The sequence below is a fragment of the Eubalaena glacialis genome, chromosome 10 (assembly GCF_028564815.1).
Source record: "Eubalaena glacialis isolate mEubGla1 chromosome 10, mEubGla1.1.hap2.+ XY, whole genome shotgun sequence".
Lineage (NCBI taxonomy): Eukaryota > Metazoa > Chordata > Mammalia > Artiodactyla > Balaenidae > Eubalaena > Eubalaena glacialis.
The window spans coordinates 42,774,604-42,782,729 of NC_083725.1; positions in this window are offsets into that span (position 1 = coordinate 42,774,604).

The window sequence follows — 8,126 nt, forward strand, 5'->3', positions numbered from 1 at the left end:
ACCTGGCATAGAGCATAAAAGAATGAATACATTAATGAAAAAGCAACTAATTAATGGCATTTGTTTATAGCTATATGTTGAAAAGTTATCTGATATCAATACTTCTCTAAGTTGGTGGGAATATGGGTATTCTCCATGTTTTTATTTTCTAGTTTGTCTGTATTTTCTAGCTTAAAAAAATACACATGTATTTCTCTGTTAATTTTGTGAAATAAAATTTTTAAACAGAAAAAGGGAAAGTCATCTGAATGTGTTTGCAGTAGAAATGATGAGGCATTTCAATATGCAAGCCTATGCTATATAAGCTTCAAAGTTTTAGCATATTTTCTAACTGAATTAATGCTAATATTCCATGAATTTTGATTATGTCAGCATGGCCATATTCATTGCATACTGTGTTTTGTACCATTTTTCAGTGAGTATATTGTCATTCACTGTGTGTTCACCACAGGATTTCTATTTTGAGTCCTGTTAGACTGTAGTTAATGGAATCCATTTCTAGTAGGGATGCCAGAGTTAGTACATAAAATACAAGATGCCTAGTTAAATTTGAGTATCAGAAAATAAATAATATTTTAGTATTAAGTTATATCCCAAATATTTATGGGTCCTACTTATCCCCCCAAAATTCAGTGTTTCAAATTTAACTGGATGTCTGTATTTTATCTGGCAACTACAATTACTAGCATGAATCTCCTACCAGTTTGCCTCACAGTTCTGAATGTTTTCTTCTTTTCCCAAATCAAAATCAGGCAACTTTAGCCTGACCACTTGGGCCTGTGCTTTGCTACTGATCTACTTTACCACTAGAGGGATTATTTCCCCTTTGCTTTGGCTCCTGGTAGAAAGCCAAAAGATAAGAATGATTAAATAAGAACTCTTCCTTACCTCTGACTCCAGTAAAACAGAGGACAGAGCACACAAAGCTGGATTAGAACTTTATTTTGTGAGGGAGCTTTGAACAACAATTTGCTCTCTATAATGGAATTAGTCACATGTTTCCACTGTCTATTAGCTCACCATCATGAAACAGCAGATGGCCTGGTGTGGAGCGTGCCCACAGGGCTCTGTTTATGGGAGAAAATTATGCCAAGGGCTGTGTTTGTTTTCTCTTTTCTAATTCCCCTTTTGGTGGAGATATTTTTGGAATTTCCAGTGGTAAGACTTACTAGGTTGAGGATTTGATTTGAAATCTATGTGGCTTATGTAGCACATCTAGCATCTAAGCTGTTGGTTTAATATGGTTTTGTGTATTGTCCACTGAGACCTGAATAAAATAATTTTGGACATGAATGAAAGTCCTATAAGTTGATTTCAAATTTGCCTATACAATGATCATGATTATTCCGCTGTACAAAAATGTATAGCTTTGTCTGATACATTTAATTTCCTTTTCACTTTAATACTCTTTAATTAGTAGATTTTATATACTTCTGATTTTAATTCCATACTGAAGCATCATCAGTTGAGGTGTATATGAGTCACTTCATCTGACAAGGAATTTCAATTTACCCAAATGCTGTAAGATGTGAGCTTTTGGGTTTCAAAGCCAGTTGACTCATTAACCACAGGAAAAAATCTCGTATATTATGTGCTGCCTTTTAGTTCTCCTATTTGGTCCATAAACTATTCCTTGTTGACTTTCTAAAGATAAGTACAACTCTGTGAGGAAACTGCATTCTTAGAATTATTAAACTAAAGTGAAAGGCAAACATTTATAAAGAGAGTAAATATTAAAAGAACAGGCAGTGTGGTGTAGAGCTTGTTCTCCTGCCTTTCAAATTCTGCTTACTCAGAGGCGCCATATGAAACAGAAACATCCATTATTGTGTACACATTAGGTTAGTAAGAAAGAAAATATACCTCTTGAATCAAATCAAGTGCTTGAGGACAGCCTCAAGGCTATTTTTCCCAGTTCAAAAAACAATAGTAATAGTAATAATAAGAATTACAGTTAATAGTTTTAAGCACTTACTATATGCTAATAATTTTTAATATAACGATTTACTTATCCTTCCTATTCATGGAGAATTGCTAGCATGTTAAAACTCTTCCACCAGATTGTAAGTTCTTCAAGGATATTGACCATTTTATTTGTCTCTGTATTCCTAGTAACTAGCATAGTGCTTGACTTGTTCTATTTCCTCAGTAAGTGAAGAGTAATGAATAAGTGAAAGAGAAGACTACTTCTTTACTTACAATGTTAGAGAATAATATTTACTGGATCATTCATAGGATTTAGTCAAGTTTGACCATATTTAAAAATCATATTTATCTTCCTTTTTAATGTAATATTTTATATATTCTAGAATATATACACAAAATAAAGCATGATACGACTAATCACGACCCACAATCCAAATTAGATCCTAGATCATTACCAATAACTCTTACCTATTTTTATGTTCCTCCCCTCATTTAGTTTCTGTTTCCCCCGCCATAAATAATGACTGAAATTTTGGTTTATCATTCCATTATTTTTATTCTTTATATTTTTATTGAATACATATATGTGTCTAAATAGTGTACTGTTTAGCTTTACTTGCTTTTGAGCTTTATAAAATATGGTATCACACTATATGAATTCTGCAGAAATGTGTTCTTTTTCACTCAACATTATGCTCCTAAGATTCATCTATGTTTTTGCATACAACTGTAGTTTATTCATTTTTACTACTGTATAATATTCCACTGTGCAAATAAACCACAATTTATTGATTTCTTCTCCTGTCAATTGACTTTTGGGGCTTGATTTTTTAACCTTTTGCTGGTAAGAAAATTGATGCTGTCAACATTCTTGGACATGTCTTTTTGCCCATGTGTTAGAATTTCCTTCAAGCATATACCTATAATTAGTATTACTGGGGCAAAGTGTATGCAATTGTTCAACATTACAAGTTAATGACAAATGGTTTAAGAAAGCGATCACCTTATTTCCTTGGGTGAACCAGAGCTGAGAATCCAAAGTTAATCTAATTCAAATTACTTACCTTGTTTTCTATTTAATGTTATGACCCAGACACTGTATATCTTGTTAAAGAGCAAATTCTAATAAAGACAACACCTTAAGATGTAGAATTGAGTGTTCCTGCTGACAGTATGTGATATACAAAGGATATTTATTAAATAACACCTCTGAGTGATGTTTCTGTAAACTAAAAGTCTAAACTCTGTGGTGGTGGCAAAAATATAGAATGTTATAATTGGAATTGTCCTGAAGACTTTGTAATTCCAAGAACTTTTCTTCATCTAAATCCCCTTGAATGCAGAGCAGTATTCTGAGAAAATAAAATGACAACAGTATTTCTATTCCATCTTGTTGATGTGCAGAGCAGTTCAATACAGGGTGAACTGAGCTAGTCAGTTGTTTCCAGGGTTTTTTTTTTTCTTTTCATAGTTTATCCTTTTCAAGATTGTAGGCTGGTCTATCATTATATTGCAAAAAATATAAAAGAAATCTCAGTTTAGTGTAATTGGTTTCTAAAAGAGTATTTATCTACGTATGTTCTAAGAAAAAGTATTACTATAGTTAACTATATACATATGGTCATATCTTTATCAGGCATCTTGATACATCTGCTACATATTGGAAATTTTAACTGAGGAGAATCCACGTATTTTAAGGAAGTTTTCATCTGACCTACAAGTATTCTGATCCATTTGACAGATTACTTCCCTTCGGATTCCAATTGTAATCCAGATTCTTTAATTGACTATACTGTTCAGATTCAGACAAAGAGCAACATGATGCAACCATGTTACCAGAAAACAGACCTATGATGTAAGAAACTATAGGTGTCCTGCTTGCATGCAGATCACTCCCTCGAGAGTTGTGTCTATGCTATTGAATTGATCAAATCATTGGACTTTTGTTTGAAATTTGTCTTTAAGTTTCATATTCTCAACATTTGGAATAGGTTAGAGGGCTAAATAAATGGCAATTGATCTATTCTGCAAAATAATGTTATTGAGCACACACCAATGTGCCATGTTCTGCACCAGGCACTATGGGAGCTAGCAGAAGAGGATGAAGCTTGACTCTGCCCTGTGGAGCAGAAGATGAATTTTATATTGTAATAAACAATAAACTCTGTAGTGTAGAACATCAAATGCTAAGTGAAAACTGTAATAATTTGGGGGAGTGATCCATCCGTTGAACAATTTATTTCTGTCTGTATCTATAAATACAAATAGATCAAAAGCTTCTTTCATTTTGTAGTTTCATGTTTTGAATAGCTAGATTTGCTAATATTAAATCTATTCAGATGTAGATTTGTAATTACTAGAAACTTTTTTTAAGATAAAGTTTGGTTCACACCTTATCCTTATTGCTTATAGAAGTGTTTAGCACATACTAACTGCTCAACTAACAATTCCATGAACTATCACCATTTAAAATAACAGCTATAAAAAATGAATATAAAATATATTAAACCAGTTTAATGGTGTTCAATATCTAGTGGCCAGAAATAAATGGGAAAACCTCAACTAATGTCTGAAAACATCGCTTATGTAATAACCAAAGAGTTTAGCTGATAGAGTCTAATTTCTCTAGTAATATCTGTACCATAGCAATGCTCAAGCTATTTTATTGTGAACTATGATAATATTGGAAATGAAGGTTTAGTGACATGCAGATTATGAGACACTGGATTGTGTCACTTGAGTAGCTATTGGGTTACCCTTGGTTTGCTCTATGTCTACTTGGAGCAAGATTATGATTAAACTTTGACCCAGATTTGAAATTCATTGTTACATACAGCCATGCCTAATTTATTCTGAATTTTTTAAAAGAGCAAAATAGAAGGTGGTAAACTAAAAAATAAGTCTATCTATCTATCTATCTATCATCTATTTTCTTACAAATATTTGTTCATATTTTTCCGGGGAAATCATTAAGCCAAAGAGGAAATAGTCAATCATTCATAGCATATAAATACCAGTAATCAGTAGAGGTCATAACTCATTGTGAATAATGAAAATTCTACTTAACACTTGTGAAGGACTTTGTGATTTGTAAAATGGTTTTCATATATATTATTTCACCCACCTCTCCCTATATGACTTTATCTGCTATAACATCATACACACGTAACAGATAAGGAAACTGAGGTCCATTTTGGTTGTGACTTCCCCCGTATTTCGTGTTTAATAACTTATCATTGTCCTTTCACTATTGGGCTTATATTAATATTGTTTCTTCCATTATTGTTATATGTGTATGCATATATATTTTTAAATTTAGTTTAACCATAATATACATAAAATCTACATAAAAGTTTATATCTGCTTTACTTACTACAATATATATTCATGTTGTTATTTAAGCTTTTCAATTATTATCCTAAATATCTGTGTAATATTTTATTGAAAGGATGTGAGTCATTTACCCCATTCATTCAAAAATATTTACTAAGCCCTTATAATGTGCCAGGCAGTAGGCACTGACGATATAGCAGTTTGTTAATATCAGAAGCTAAAAGACCTTTAGATATTATTTTCTAATATGTGATACATATGTAAAAAACACACTGCATGCAGTGTTCATAAAAATTAGCCTGCTTCCTATGATAATTAGTAAGGAGGGTATTCTTTACATGACCCTTGATATATAAATTGTTTTTCAAATAGGTTGTAAAAATTTACATAGTTGCTGAGTGTATAATAATCTGTAATTTCCTCAAATTCTTACCAGCATTTTACACACACACACACTCACTCATGCATGTACAGTATTATATGTGTGTATTTACTTTTACTAAATTGATAGGCGATAAATGGTATCATTAATTTAATTTATAAATTTTGATAACTAGTGAAAATATTTCACTGTATACTTTTTTATAAAAGTATTTTTCTCTCATGTGAAACACCTGTTCATGTCTCACCCCACTTGGATTTTGAAGTATAAAGGTCAAAATAGAGAGGTCCAACAATGTTTACGAAGAATCTATTTTTACTCTCCTCATTTTACCACTTTTTTCACATATCTAACTCACATATGTATTTAGGTATGCTTCTGTCTTAGTTATATTTAAATAAATAAATATACTAAATTCTGAATGTGGCTTAGTAATATCTGTTTAAATCAAATTATATTTAAATGCATTTTAACATCTGATAAGGCAATTTGCCCCTTATAAATCTTTCTATTCAAAAGGGTGTTAATTTTTCTTGGTCATTTACTTTAACTGTTTTAGTGAAGCATTATCATTTTCTTTATAAAAGTTTTATAGTAAGATTTGTTTCTAGTCACTACATACATATGCACAGATATATGTAATTTTCACTGTTTTTTTGCTATTATTAATAGACAGTTTCTTTACAGTTTGTAAGTAGCTGTTGACAATATGTGAAAAGGAGGGTTTGCTTATATATTTTCTAGCTGGCCAACTTACTGAACACTTTTATTATTGTTTTTCAGTTAAATCTATTGATTTTTTCAAAGTAATAATATCTTCAGAAATTAAGTAGTTTCTTCTACTTTTCAATATTTACAGGCCTTATTTTACTTTCTTCACGTCTTTATTTTGTCAAAATTCAAAGACAAACTTAGTATGCAACAGCTTGTGATATTCCAATCTCTGTGATGAAAACAACTGAGAAAGATGAATTGAATTTTAAAAATTACAACACTAGATTGCTGCTGAAGCAATGAAATCTGGAAGGGACAAAATTCGGCTGCAGGGAGAACCACAGTTAGCTGAGTTGATGTTCTGGAGATGATTTATCCTAGGGGTTTGTATTGATTTAGGGTACAGGGCAAGAGACCAAGAATCTGAACTTCATCTGGGAAGAGGATTGATACTAGGTGCAGAAAAATTAATAAATATTTTAGTGGTTTTATGGAGCTGAAGACACAAAATTGAAGATTGTGGCCTCTAAAGCATGGTTGCTTTTTGCCTGAAAACTTTGCTGAATTTTGAAATTATTTGTGGCAGGAGGAAATATGATAATTTTCTTCTTGAGAATCATGGTGCATATTATCAAATTAAATGCTTTGAGAAGTCCCTTAGAAACAAAAGCCATTTAACTTTGCTTCCTGTACTTTTCCAAGCTTATTTGTTTAAGGGGTTTTTCACTCATAACAAAAAACATTCTATCAAACACAGTTTGGAAAATGCTGAACTAGAATATTATTGAGTACATCATGTCAAATTTATACATGTGTTGACTGGCCATGGCATGTCTGAATATAATCTCTAAATTAATCTAAGTTGTACATCAATTTATTTTAAGCATGAGAGGGAAAACAGGTAGATTCTCAAAACAAATGCACACTTTATTAAATGAAAATCTTGTGTTTTGACAATATAACAAGTACATATATATTTTGTAATGATATCAAAGAACAGAAATAAAATTTTATGCCTTTTCTCACATAATTTCAATTTGCATAAACTAAAATTTTTATAAATGAATATCTTGGAGAACATCCAGGTAAAAAATCTGTAAGAATCACACATTTGTCTAAAATTACAACATATTATAATATTGTACAATTGTATGGGATTATATTAATTTAGTTGGTTCTAATAAAATGAAGTGTAGGTGTATGACACAAATATGAAGCAAAAACTAATGGCAATGAAATAAATAGGAAAATGATGAGATAAAACTGAATTTAACTAATTTGAATAGAACCAAGTAATGCATCAAAACAGACTTTGGAGACATATGATAAATATAAAAAAATAAATTGCATTTCTATATACTAGTAATGAACAAAACAAAAAGGAAATTAAGAAAACAATTTCATACACAGTAGCATCAAAAAGAATAAATTATTTAGGAATAAATTTAACAAAAGAAGTGAAAAAAAGTATACTGAAAACTACAAAGTATGGCTGAGAGAAATTAAGACAGATCTAAAGAAATAGGATTTTTTGGATAGAAATTGACAAGCTGATCCTAAAAGTTATATGAACATTCAAAGAACCCAAATTAGCCAAAACAATACAAAAAAATTAAAAGTTGGACAATTTACACTTACTATGCAACTACAGTCATCAAGACTTGTGATATTGACATTTATGGAATAAAAAGCCCAGGAATAAGCATTTACATTTATGGCCAATTAATTTTCAGCAAAGCTGTTAAGGAAACTCAATGGTGAGAAGATAGTC